Below are 15,060 nucleotides of genomic sequence, written 5' to 3'. Positions count from 1 at the left end.
TTTCATGGCTGCAGTCACCATCTGCAATGATTTTGGAGCCCAAAAAAATAAAGTCTGACACTGTTTCCACTGTTTCCCCATCTATTTCCCATGAAGTGATGGGACCAGATGCCATGATCTTCGTTTTCTGAATGTTGAGCTTTAAGCCAACTTTTTCACTCTCCTCTCTCACTTTCATCACTAGTCACATTCATAACTGGGTACTGTTTTTGCTTTGGCTCAGTCTCTTCTTTCTTTCTGGAGTTATTTCTCCACTGATCTCCAGTAACATATTGGGCACCTACCAACCTGAGGAGTTCATCTTTTAGCGTTCTAGCTTTTTGCCTTTTCTTATTGTTCACAGGGTTCTCAAGGAAAGAATACTGAAGTGGTTTGCCATTCCCTTCTCCAGTGGACCACGTTTTGTCAGAAGTCTCCAACACGACCCTCAGTCTTTAAAGTGATTGAAGACCATCACGATGGTGCTACTCCAGGTATGAGGCAGACTGAACAGCAAGTCCTCTCTACCTTCATTCTAGGCCTCACAATATTCTCACAAAATCCCCCAACCATCTTAGCCTGGAAAGGGGGTGTGGAGAGTTAAAAATTAACTAAGCAGAAGGTATCATGGACAGCAAACAGGAAAAACTTTAAGACATGAGAATTAACAGATAGTTTAACACAGAATAATTAGAAGTTGTGAATGTTTAAAAAAATAAAAGCTTGAAATGTGTAGAAAACAGAATGTTATTTTACTATTTACAAAAAAGGCAAGCAGAATTAGAAAACAATCAGTTAGAACTTCTAGGTACAAGAAAAGAGACTAGTTGAAAAAAAATTTTTTAATTATTTATTTTTTGGCTGCACTATACACATGTGGGGTCTCAGTTCCCCAACCAGGGTTCGAACCCACATTCTTCTGCATCCCTGCATTGGAAGCAAGGCATCATAACCACTGGACCACCAAGAAGTCCCCTTTGTTGAAAATTTCTGATAAGAGCAATGGATGGTTAAAAGGTTATTAAATATCACGGAAAAGAGTAAGCAAACTACAAGACACGTCAGAGGAAATGCAGCACAGAGACAAATCAATAAGACAGTAAAAAATAAATGAAAAGGAGACTGTGATCAATTGTACTTTAAGTCTATAGCCCTGCCCCCATGAGTTACATATTCTAGCAGCAAACTGACATTCACCACATAATCACATAAAATATATAAAATTAAAATGTAAAAATTATAACTGTGATTGATAAAAGACATTACAAAAATTTACTAAGTACTTTTCTTAGTTTAGACCATGAGTATAGAGCCCTTCCATGAAGAAATGAGGTAATATGTGAGGTATAAATGAAATTATTTGGGAAAGTGTTCTAAAGCTGAGATAAGCCAAAGTGCCAAGGCAGGAGAAAATATGCTGTTTTTTAGGAATTCAAAGAAAATTACATGAATGGGCTATGAAGAACAACAGGGCAACAGGGGATGGAGATGTGTGGTGAGAAGGGCAAGATCATGCAAAATCTGGCATGTTTGCTAAATGGATGTTTGCTCTTTTATTTAAGATTAGAAGACACTTAAGACTTCTAAGGAAAGCAGGTGAAAATTAGATTTTCATTTGGAAAATATATTTGTAACTGACTGACTTTTTTTGAGAATCAAAGAACACTGGGAATTATTTCTAAAACCATTATCAAAATAACATTTTTATAGTAATCACGTACTTAACTGTAAACATTAAGTACAAGTTAATCACAAGTACAATAAATTATGTAGAGAAGGTCACTATGAATTCACTGTCCAAACAGTGAACTTCCGTCTTTTACTAAGTGAGAGAAAAGAGAACGGCTGTCACCAGTTATCTTTGATTTTTAGACCTCTGAAATTAATAATGTTATGCTGTTATTTTATGTATTACAATTGAGATGAACATGATAGACAGGGACTTTTATATAAGCTCATATATTTCACTTTCCCCTATTTCTAAAAATAAGTTTACTATTTTAGTTAACTTTTACATTTGCTTTTGACTACCTTTATTGTTCAGAGCATATTCTATTTGAATTTTCAATTTCCTTAATTTATTCTACAATTTTTATCATTTCATAATCTTTTAGCAATTTGTATTAGTACTTTTATATTAATTTTCAAAAATTTAATCTGCTTTAATTAAAAATACAAACGCCTTATAGAACTTTGCTGAGAAGGGAAATTTTGTTTAAAAAATAAAAAGCACAAAAGTGTTTCTCAAATTTCTCTCACATGTGTTGTGACCTACTTTTTTCTTTTTATTTTGAAATAATTATAGCTTCATAGGAAACTGCCTAAAACCAAAAGTCATCTACTTTCTTATAACAAGTAACATCTGATAGAACTATAACATAATGTCAAAACCAAGAAACTGATATTGGTACAAACTACAAATCCTATTTCTCCAGGTTCACATGTACTCATACCTGTGTATGTGTACATGCATGCAATCTATTCAGTTTTATCCTATGTCCAGATTCATGCATTCTATTCAATTTTATCTTATGTTCAGATTCATGTAACCACCACCACAACCATTATATAGAATTGTTCCATTACCAAAAAGATCCCTAGTGCTTTCACACCACTTATAAAAACCTTGAAACAGCGAAAGGGTATATAAAGCTCTGTCTGGAAAAGAAAGATTCAGGCAGTCTGTGGATGAAGAAAGGTCAAAGGTTCAGCAGCAGGCAAAAATTTTTTTGAGGGACAGTTGTATGAGAGTAGCTCTTGGTTTAAGACAAAGACGGAAAGATTTTGTTGAAGCTTTGTTCTGTTTTGTGATTTCTTCTCTAGCTACTTATTCAAAAAAGATAGTGTATGCTCATGTGCGTTAACTTTTGATAATACGTAATAATGAGAGGGATGCCAAGTTAGTGGGCTTCCCTGGTGTGGTGGCTCAGATGGTAAAGAATCTGCCTACAATGCAGGACACACAGGTTCGATCCCTGGGTTGGGAAGATCCCTTGGAGAAGGAAATGGAACCCGTTTCATATTCTCACATGAAGAATTCCATGGACAGAGGACCCTGGCCAGCTACAGTCTATGGTGTCACAAAGACACTGAGTGAATTACATACCAAGTTAGGAGTAGAGCAGACTCAGCTTTATTTGTACTACACAGTGATGAAATTTTAAAGCAAGTTGACTTAAAGCCCAGTAACACCATAATTTAGCTGAAATAGAAGAGTATATGCATCGCTGCTTTTCTAAAACAAAATTTATCTGATGTTCCAAAATTAATGTTCTTCAGATACGCTATATTTAAATGGACTCCACATACTCCAATGAGAAAAAAAAAAAACATAAATAGCACTTATTTTAAATTTAAAAAGTATCAGGGCTATACTATGTATCTGTACATTACAGTGCTACATCATAAGGACTGCAAAAGACTTTATTCAAACCCATATATACCACTACTAACTATATATTACTGACTCTACCTCAGAGATTATAAAAGATAAGATTTGCCTGCACACACACCATATGCCATAATACCAGGTGGAGGAGCATATACCAGAGACTTCCTGATATTACTAAATCAAACGTAGGAGACATACATTCAAAATGACAAAAAAAATTCTAAATCTATAATTATTTCTGCACGCAAAAAGGTCAGTCCCCCTTTTCTTCAACTGTGAAAGTGAATTATTTTGATATGCCTTACCTTCATATTCTCCTGAAAATTAAAAAAGACCTTAGAAATCATCTTATATATATTCTTTGAAATCCACAGGGGAGCCCCAAGATTAGCACAACCATCTTTGGGCTTACCCAGTTTAGATGTCACAATGGCTTGCCAATCTTTCATAGTTCACATTAACTATTTCAACTTAAGATATCAAAATCACACAATTCATAAAGCAGTATATTCACAGTAAGTTATCTATTTAATTTGAAAATAAGACTTTTGGAGCCCATTTACCAAGAAGGGAGGAAGAAAAGTGGGAAATTCTAAAAGGACAATCTGTTAACTAGAGATACCTATAGGAAATATATGAAAGTGAATGAGAAAAGATTATCACTTCTACATAATTATTTGAACTTTTCAATAGACAGTTACTTCTTTCAACAGTTAATCATACCATGTCTCAAGTTTACTTATCTATAAAATAGGGATAATAAACATATCTACCTCAAAAGGATAATGTAAAAACACTGACAAAATTTCTGGAAGTTTCTAAGACCTCAAAAATCAAATGATGTTATTATTACTTATACTATTACATGTAAAAAAGTAAAACTAACATCATATGTTTTCAAACTAAGTAAAATAAATATACTTTAAAACAGAATCACGAGAAATCTGCATTTTTCATATAACTCTTCACAGGTGCATTTAAATAATTATGTGTCAGACAGCAAGGACCATACTTGTTGGATTTATAGTACTTACATAATGCTTAGCATGTAGCAAACTTTAAAATACATATTGAATGAATGAAATTATCATGTAACATATATATATATATAATGCTGTTGCATTTTAAGTTACTTGTGACCATTTATAAACTAAAAAAATATACAGTGAAGGGAAGCTACTTTTATAAAGAGGCAAACATCTAAAACTCAACACCAAAGTAGAGTTTTTCCATTCAAGAGCTGAAAATAATTTCTCAAATGAGAACACATGGTAAACAGACAATCATACTTCTGGACAAGAAGAAAATATAATCAACAATATCTATCTATATTTTATATGGCTACTTGCTTTTGGCTGCTTTAAATTATATAGCAATAAAATAAAAACCCCAAGCAATTCCAATGTTACAAAAGACAAACAGATACGGGCAAATACTTATAATGGGAAGGTCAAATATCAAGAGAATGATTCCAAAATAATTTTAGGATATAAAGGTTTTTAATAAATTATTAAACATTCAACATCACAGTAATCTATGCACCGATTACTGATGCTGAAAAAACTGATGCTGACTGGTTCTGTGAATATTTACAACACCTTCCAGAACACCAAAAAAAAATAAAAACCACCCAGATGTCCTTTTCATCATAGGGGACTTGAATGCAAAAGGAGGAAGTCAAGAGATACCTGGATTAATAGGAAAGTTTGGCTTTCGAGTACAAAATTAAGCAGGGCAAAGTCTAACAGAGTTTTGCAAGAGAATCCACTGGTCATACCAAAACACCCTCTTCCAACAACACAAGAGATGACTCTACATATGAACAGTTTGTTATCAAGTCCCAGTAAAAACAATCAAAACCAAAGGCTTGCCTTAGCTTTCCCTGTTTTACAACTACCCATGCATATTTTTATACAATGTGGTCAAGAGGAGATAATGCTCTTCATGATTCCACAGAGAGATGATAAGGAGCTCCATGGGACTCTGTACCTTTGACAGATTTTCATTTATACCTTTTCTCTGCAACAAACTATGGGCTAGTACATAACAGTTTTCAGTCAGTTCTGAGTCCCCCTAGCAAATTACTGAACCTGAGGATAGTTTTCAAACACCCTTGAATTTGCAGCAGTGTAAGTAAGAGCAGTCTTGTAAAGACTGTTCAAAACTGTACCGTTAACTGAGATTAGTGCAGTTGATGTCAGAAGTGGGATTTGCATGACAAATGCTAACTACCTCAACTGTGTAGTCTGGGAAGAAAAAGAATAAGAGGGTAGGGGATGATAAACCTTTTAATTCATGGGTGACGAAGGACCATTCATGGTATACAACTGTAGCCAGACAATGATCAGTTAATAGAGTTAAAGGTTATCAGTGGAATTTAGGAAGGATGAATCTAACTCGTACAGATCTGGCACACTGAATACATAAAGAAATGTATAATTTTTAAAATAAGCTAACTATCCAATTCCTTGACTATTATTAACTGTAACAGCTAAAAAGAAAAAGAACGTTAAGCCTGAACGTTAAGCTGGTCAAGCTCAGGAAGAAAAAATTTACTAACTAGAACAAGCAGATTAGAGGGTCTCTATTCCAGGAGGAAAGCAAGAGATGGCAATCAGCCTATAAAAATGAGCTTTTAATGAAATGGGTCAGGCAGACTCAACAAATAATGCCAGGCAGGCACCAGGACTGGGAAAGAACTTGTACTCTGACACAAAAGAGCCGTCTGACAGACTGAAGTCAAAATAGCCTCGGGAAAATGGCCCTCCATCTTAATTGCTAAGGTTCCAACAGCATACCCATGGGATTCCTATAGACCTCTAAACCTACTGAAGTTCCTCCGCAGCACTTGCAATTTATACCAATGAACTATGACTGCCCTTGCCCTGTGACTGATCACAATAAGACATATCTTAAAATATACTTCTAATATTAATGTAATTAACATATTCTCATTACTCTTTGTGTACTGCCTGTAAGAGAGAAGTGAGTCTTATCTTTGATAATATCCAATCCCACACAATGATAAATAGTCTTAGTACAAGCTTGTGAACTGAGTGACACAGAGTGTTTCAAACTGACTTAAGAATTCCAATAAAATGGGTAAGGGCCAATTGTAACTAAGCCTGTTCATAATAGTATCTGATATATTGCACAAGAGTCAATTCTGTTAGCAGCATAGCAACTTCCTCTGCCATACAGACTGATTAGAGTCAAACACTACTGATCAACCAACACTTTCATATATAAATATGTGTGTGTGCATACAAAATTCTCTATTACACCTTACCACACTGTAAAGTGTAAGGTAAACATAATTCCATGTGCTATAAAGTAGAACCTTGTTGCTCTGAGGTTTTTATGTATAAATTTTGTTGCTTAACCTTTGCAACTCTACATAGTAAATACTATTACTATGAAGGTAGTGAGACATAAGGAGAATAAATTATTTAAGTTCATCCAGATATTAAGAGTAAAGTGCACAACAGAGGTTTGAAGCAGGAAGTCCAACATCAAGGCTTATGTTCTTTAATACACTCCCTTCCTACATGGCTGCTAGGCTTCTATTGTCTTTTTCAGCCAACTGCACTCTCGAAATCTATTTTAGAAGATCCCTAAGGTCATATCATGCCATGTACCCTTCTGGGCAAACAGTAATTCAGACAGAATTAAAAACAAATCTTAAATATGATACTTATTATATTATATTTTACTTGGTCATTGTTTGAATTGTTAATTTTATCAGGAAGTCTTAATTCTTTGAACTGTTAAAAATAGATACTAAAAATGCTGCATTAATATAAAAAGTAGATATCAAAATATATCAACAGAAACTTAAACTAATAAACTAACTCATTTGAAGAAAACTATTTCCAAAATAAAACTGCCAGATAAACTGATTACATTAGAATTTCTACTTTCTTGGGAAACAACAGTTGTTTTCATTAAAAAGAAATTATCCTTAGGCATTAAACTTCCATTTTGAAGGATGATTTTAATTACTTTATAATACTTTCTAATATATATTGATAGTTTTAACACCACTATAATCAGGATGATTCTACTTAAATTTTATTTGTTCATGTTTCCCTAAAGTATTCATAATTATAATCTTAAAGCTGTATAATCTCTCAGATTATCTTCCAATCCCAAAGAAGGGCAATGCCAAAGAATGTTCAAACTACCACACAATTGCACTAATCTAACACACTAGCAAAGTTAATTCTCAAAATTCTCTAAGCCAGGCTTCAACAGTATGTTAACCATGAACTTCCAGATGTTCAAGCTGGATTTAGAAAAGGAAGAGGAACCAGAGATCAAATTGCCAACATTCATTGGATCATTGAAAAAGCAAGAATTCCAGAAAAACATCTACTTCTGCTTTATGGATTATACCAAAGCCTTTTACTGTGTAGATCACAACAAGCTGTGGAAAATTCTTCAAGAGATGGGAATGCAAGACCACGCAATCTGCCTCCTGAGAAACCTGTATGCAGGTCAAGAAGCAACAGTTAGAACTGCACATGGAACAACAGACTGGTTCCAAGTAGGAAAAGGAGTACGTCAAGGCTGTATATTGTCCCCCTGCTTATTTAACTTATATGCAGACTACATCATGCAAAATGCTGGGCTGGATGAAGCACAAGCTTCAATCAAGACTGCCAGGAGAAATATCAATAACCTCAAATATGCAGATAACACCACCCTTACGGCAGAAACTGAAGAAGCACTAAAGAGCCTCTTGATGAAAGTCAAAGAGGAGAGTGAAAAAGAAGGCTTAAAGCTCAACATTCAGAAACGAAGATCATGGCATCCAGTTCCATCACTTCATGGTAAATAGATGGGGAAACAATGGAAACAGTGACAGACTTTATTTTGGGGGACTCCAAAAATCACTGCAGGCAGTGATTGCAGCCATTAAGTTAATTAAAAGATGCTTATTCCTTGGAAAAAAAGCTATGACCAACCTAACAGTATATTAAAAAGCAGACACATTACTTTGCAGACAAAAGTCCGTCTAGTCAAAGCTAGGTTTTTCCAGTGGTCATGTGTGGATGTGAGGGCTGGACTATAAAGAAAGCTGAGTGCTGAAGAATTGATGCTTCTGAATTATGGTGTTGGAGAAGACTGTTGAGAGTCCCTTGGACTGCAAGGAGATCCAACCAGTCCATCCTAAAGGAAATCAGTCCTAAATATTCATTGGAAGGACTGATGCTGAAGCTGAAACACCAATACTTCGGCCACCTGATGCGAAGAACTGACTCATTGGAAAAGACCGTGTAGTTGGGAAAGACTGAATGTGGGAGAAGAAGGTGATGACAAAGAATGAGATGGTTGGATGGCATCACCGACTTGATGGACATGAGTTTGAGCAAGCTCTGGGACTTGGTGATGGACAGGGAAGCCTGGCGTTCTGCAAGCCATAGGTGTGCAAAGAGTTGGACACGACTGAATGACTGAACTAACTAATCTCTCAGAATATTAATTCAACACCACTCACAAATTTTCAGAAATTTGTTTCCTTTTTTCTTTTCTAATAGGACTTAATGAACAACTTTCTGCATATAGCATTATGTCTTTAATTCTTCCATCTGCATGACTGTCTGACTCATCCTAGGTATCTGATAAACAATGGATGAACTAAAATAATTGCTTATTAAAATTTTTTTACTTTTTAATAATTATTTTATAAGGATAATTTCCTGAGAAGAAATAATTAATCAAAGAGTAGAAACTTCTTTATGGTTCTTGCAACTTAATACCTTCCCCCAAATAATGTCATTTGATGACACACAAGAAATGAAAGACATGTTTATTCACTGGAATCCTTTTTAGTATTAGACCTTTTCATTTAAAAAGTTTAATCCTTTACTATATATAATTTAATCTCATAAAATGCTTTATCTTCTGGATAAATAATAATCCTAAAGTATATTATTTCCTTATTTACTAAGTACAAAGAATTGTAAAACTAAGAATTCTAATTCTGAAAATGTCAACGATCAATATGTAAAAACCCTCAAAACGAATTTATGTCAAAGCTCACTTCACAGAATATGGCATATCTTCACATTTCAATAAAATTTGGTTAAAGTCATAATCTAACCAAGTCTGGCAACATAAGAGCTGAATATAAATGCCAAGTGTGTCCCAAAGATAGGTGAATTCTATTCTACCTTGAGAGGGTTTTTTTCAAATAGAGAGCAAGTAAAAAGCATTTTCATTAGGCAAAATAACCAAAAGGAAATATACTGATGAAGGTTGACATGCTTATGATCCAATCACAATTCCTGGTGAAGCCAATCCAGAATAACCTATTTAGTGAAGGAAGAGTTGCACTGGAAAAAAGAGAAGTCAGAGCTTCTTAAAACTCATTCCAGAAATTCAGATAATCATTTTAGATTGGAAAATTTAGTTGACAGTGAAGATATTTCATTTCTCCCTATGAAAACTTAAGGAATCACATTTGATTTGATTAGAACAAGAGTATTTATTCTAAACATTTTTGCTTTTTATTTTTAACTACTTGCCATGTTCAACACTTGTAGCTGACATTACCATAACTGGCTGATGATGCTCTCTTATACTTTGGTCTTAGCATAAAGTAACAGGCAGGAAATTTGCTTTAACTCCTAGTGGGGTTCTTCTTCACTAGTTGGGATAGAGGAAATTCATCACTTTAAGCATTTACTCACTGTCTGAACATGGGTAAGGCACTCTGCTAGATTCCTAGGATGACACAAAGATGACCATGACATGATCCTGTCCTCAAAGAACTTACAATCTATTAGAGAAAGACAGACATATAAACAAATAGGTATAATACAAAGTAGAATATGCCAGTTGTTAAAACAGAGTTACAAAAACCATGTTCTGAAAGAGCACAAGATAGTGAAATTAATTCTGGATGGGGAGGTCTGGAAGGCTGGGGCAGCAGAAAGTAGCAGAAAACTCAGCCCCTTAGAAAATGCAGCAGTGTTACAGCCCAGCTAGGTTAGGGTCAAAGCCCCACTCCCCACAGAAGGTTTTCCTAAAGGAGATGGAGCCAGGGCCCTAACCCAGTTAGGTAGGCAACTCGTTGATTTCAATTATGAATGCAACACTTTCTTTCCCTGGTGCAGATAAATGGGATTTCATGAGTATTTTATTTCATTAAAAGATAAAATAAATTTAACAACATATTACGTAACTTACATAAAAATGTAAGTTACCCTGGCTTCCATCATCAGAATGGCCTCAGGTGGTACCCCGATCGTACAGGACTAAGCAGAAAGAAAGACACCACTTCAGTATGTTATATATGCGGTGCTTCAATACATGTGATGCTATTAGATCCTGGGAAGAAAGATGAAAGAGACAAGAGACACTTCCAGAGAAGTGACCTGGGTATTATTATACTATACCACTTTTGAAGTTTTACTATAAAAATTTTAATGTAAACTTTAGAATAGGTTAATGAGATAACAGGATTTTTCTTTTAAGTCATCATTCCAAAAACCAGCCGGTATATTTGCTGGTTTCTACTGATTTCTTAGAATAAGGAGTAAACTAGATAATACAACCAATATGTAATATTTAACAGGTACCACACGAGGTGTGAAAACAACTGGAAAGAAGATAACACAAATATGTTTAGGTACAGAACAAGAAAGCAACGATCTTGTGCCAACAATTACAAAATTAAACCTATAGAGAATCAGAGACGAGACTAACGCTCCACTAAGTTTCATCCTATGGCCCCCTCACATGTTTCCCTAAAATAACTCCAATGTGTATGCATAGTATTTTATTATGCTATATGAATTCTAAAATTCAGAAATTCGTACCTACTGGTTGTAGATCTCCCGAAATAAGTTTTAGTGAACAAATAACAGAATTTTAGTCACCTATATTACACATAAATGAATGTTTACAAAGTCTTAAAGTTAAAATCATTATTTTCTAGGCTATACCATCCATTCTGATTTTTATTATTTGTTCTATTAATAATTACAGCTCCCTGGAACAAATAAAGGAAACAGAAAGGAAGACACTTCCTATCTAAATTAAGAACGACATTACATTAGACAGACTTTCTTTAAATATAATAAACATACAATTAAAACACACTTTCTCTCCTAAAATGAGCTGAGCAAACCACAAAAAATATATCTGTAATAATATTTTAAATGTCATATTAACAAAAACACAAAACATATTAGAAAAACACAAAACTCTAATATGTAACTGAAAATACAGTTCAGAAGAATGCAAGTTGCTGATAAATATGAAAAAATATTCATCCTATTAAAGAAATGCAAATTAAAACAATAAAATCGTATTTTAAAATACCAAATTAGAAGATACAAAAAAACCACCACAATTTGTTCCTGAATTGTAAAAATCCCCCCCTTTAAAATGTTTCTTTGAGTTTTAAAACAAGATGTTCTGAAAACAAGTAATCAATGCTTACAGGGAAGGAACTGGAGGCTTAAGATTCAGGGAGGGATGAGAACACTCATTTACTGGGGACAATGGAAGTTACGTATAACTTTCAAATAATTTGTGTAGAGTATCAGGATATTTTAGATTTTGTTGTTTTCAGGTTGATACCCTTTAGATTCTATTACTTTGAACCTAAATTTTGAAATAATCAGATTCAGATAAAGATTTATATATTTATAACAATGACACTGATTACACTTTTTTCTAGTAACAAAAATTCAGAAAAAACTAAATCACCAAACTAATTACCAAATAGCTGTGAAAAGGAGAGAAGTAGAAAGCAAAGGAGAAAAGGAAAGATATAAGCATCTGAATGCAGAGTTCCAAAGAATAGCAAGAAGAGATAAGAAAGCCTTCCTCAGCAATCAGTGCGAAGAAATAGTGGAAAAGAACAGAATGGGAAAGACTAGAGATCTCTTCAAGAAAATCAGAGATGCCAAGGGAACATTTCATGCAAAGATGGGCTCAATAAAGGACAGAAATGGCATGGACCTAACAGAAGCAGAAGATATTAAGAAGAGGTGGCAAGAATACATGGAAGAACTGTACAAAAAAGATCTTCACGACCCAGATAATCAGGATGGGGTGATCACTCACCTAGAGCCAGCCATCCTGGAATGTGAAGTCAAGTGGGCCTTAGAAAGCATCACTACAAACAAAGCTAGTGGAGGTGATGGAATTCAAGTTGAGCTATTTAAAAATCCTGAAAGATGATGCTGTGAAAGTGCTGCACTCAATATGCCAGCAAATTTGGAAAACTCAGGAGTGCCGACAGGACTGGTAAAGGTCAGTTTTCATTCCAATTCCAAAGAAAGGCAATGCCAAAGAATGCTCAAACTACCGCACAATTGCACTCATCTCACACACTAGGAAAGTAATGCTCAAAATTCTACAAGCCAGGCTTCAGCAGTACGTGAACCATGAACTTCCAGATGTTCAAGCTGATTTTTAAAAAAGCAGAGGAATCAGAGATCAAATTGCCAACAACCTTTGGATCATCAAAAAAGCAAGAGAGTTCCAGAAAAATATCTATTTATGCTTTACTGACTATGCCAAAGCCTTTGACTGTGGAGATCACAATAAACTGTGGAAAATTCTGAAAGAGATGGGCATCCCAGGCAACCTGCTTCCTGAGAAACCTGGATGCAGGTCAGGAAGCAACAGTTAGAACTGCACATGGAACAAGACTGGTTCCAAATAGGAAAAGGAGTACGTCAAGGCTGTATATTGTCCTCCTGCTTATTTAACTTATATGCAGACTACATCATGTGAAATGCTGGGCTGGAAGAAGCACAAGCTTCAATCAAGATTGCCAGGAGAAATATCAATAACCTCAGATATGCAGATGACACCACCCTTACGGCAGAAAGTGAAGAACTAAACAGCCCCTTGATGGAAGTGAAAGCAGAGTGAAAAAAGCTGGCTTAAAGCTCAACATTCAGAAAACGAACATCATGGCATCTGGTCCTGTCACTTCATGGCAAATAGATGGGGAAACAATGGAAACAGTGACAGACTTTATTTTGGGGGGCTCCAAAATCACTACAGATGGTGATTGCGGCCATGAAATTAAAAGACACTTGCTCCTTGGAAGAAAAGCTAAGACCAACCTAGACAGCATATTAAAAAGCAGACACATTACTGTGCGGACAAAGGTCCGTCTAATCAAGGCTATGGTTGTTCCAGTAGTCATGTATGGATGTGAGAGCTGGACTACAGAGAAAGCTGAGTGTTGAAGAATTGATGCTTTTGAACTGTGGTGTTGGAGAAGACTCTTGAGAGTCCCATGGACTGCAAGGAGATCCAACCAGTCCATCCTAAAGGAAATCAGTCCTGAATACTCATTAGAAGGACTGATGCTGAAGCTGAAACACCAATACTCTGGCCACCTGATGCAAAGAACTGACTCATCTGAAAAGACCCTGATGCTGGGAAAGACTGAAGGTGGGAGGATTGGGGACGACAGAGGATGAGATGGTTGGATGGCATCACCAATTCTATGGACACAAGTTTGGGTGAACTCCGGGAGTTGGTGATGGACACGGAGGCCTGGCGTGCTGCGTTTCATGGGGTCTCAAATAGTCAGACAGGACTGAGCGACTGAACTAAACTGAAATTACCAAACACTAGGTAAATGGATCATCATAGGATACAATATTATGCAGCCATTAAAAACTGAGGAGAAATAAACAGAATGAAACATTAACTAATAGAAAACCCTGGACCTACATTTTATTTTCAGAATCTACTATTTTAATGAAGCCTCAGCTGCCGTCTATGGGGTCACACAGAGTCGCACACGACTGAAGTGACTTAGCAGTAGCAGCTAAAACTAATGATTAAAAGAAAGCCTTGATTTTGTATCCTGCTGGTCTGCTGAATTCATTAGTTTTTTCTTTTTTTAAGTGGACCATTTTTCAAGTTTTTATTGAATTTGTTAAAATATTGCTTTGCGTTTTGGTTTTATTTACTTATTTTTGGCCTTAGGCATGCAGGATCTTAGCTCCCTGACCAGGAATTTAATCCACACCCTTTGTACTGGAAGGCAAAGAGTTAACCACTGGACAGTGCAGGAAGTCCCTCATTTATTAGCTTTCACATTTGTGCATGGTATGACCACACAAAGTCATACCATTGCCAAACAAAACTTTTACTACTTATTTTCCAAACTTAGATCGTTTTTTCCCTGTTGTCTAAGTATCATCCTTGTCTTGCTCTGGAAAATTTTCCAGGTTTTCACAATTAATCTGTTAGCTAAGAAGAAAGATATAAAATCAGCACATGAAAGTCAACTACATTTCTATACGCTAGTAATGAAAAATATGAAAATAAAATTAACAAAACAATTCCATTTGCAATAGCATTGAAAAAGCTGAATTACGTAGGAATTAACCATAGAAGGAAAACACTGGTACACTGAAAACTACAAAGCACCGCAGTGTGTTTGTCGCTCAGTAGTGTCCAACTCTTTGCGACCCATGGACTGTAGCCCACCAGGCTCCTTTGTCCATGGAATTCTCCAGGCAAGAATACTGGAGTGGGTGGCCATTTCCTTCTCCAGGGGATATTCTGGACCCAGGGACAGAACCCACATCTCCTAGGTCTCCTCACTGCAGGCAGATTCTTTACCATCTGAACTACCAGAGAAGCCCATAAAACACTGCTAACAGAATTTAAAAGACACAGAAAATAAATGGAAAGATATG

General features: G+C 35.5%; 1 protein-coding gene and 1 non-coding gene across 3 annotated transcripts in view; both read right to left on the bottom strand.

Moving 5' to 3' along the window:
* JMJD1C (jumonji domain containing 1C) overlaps window positions 1-15,060 on the bottom strand; it is a 320,800-nt gene that overhangs the window by 169,270 nt on the left and 136,470 nt on the right. The gene's annotated exons all lie outside the window — the stretch shown is intronic.
* Window positions 10,336-10,441, bottom strand: MIR1296 (microRNA 1296). Its single transcript, NR_129574.1, has one exon. It is a non-coding gene; the product is annotated as a microRNA 1296 (primary transcript).

This window comes from Capra hircus, chromosome 28 (genome assembly GCF_001704415.2).
Source record: "Capra hircus breed San Clemente chromosome 28, ASM170441v1, whole genome shotgun sequence".
Classification (NCBI taxonomy): Eukaryota; Metazoa; Chordata; class Mammalia; order Artiodactyla; family Bovidae; genus Capra; species Capra hircus.
The sequence above is the reverse complement of the archived record's forward strand: the minus strand, read 5'-3'. Positions and strand labels throughout refer to the sequence as shown.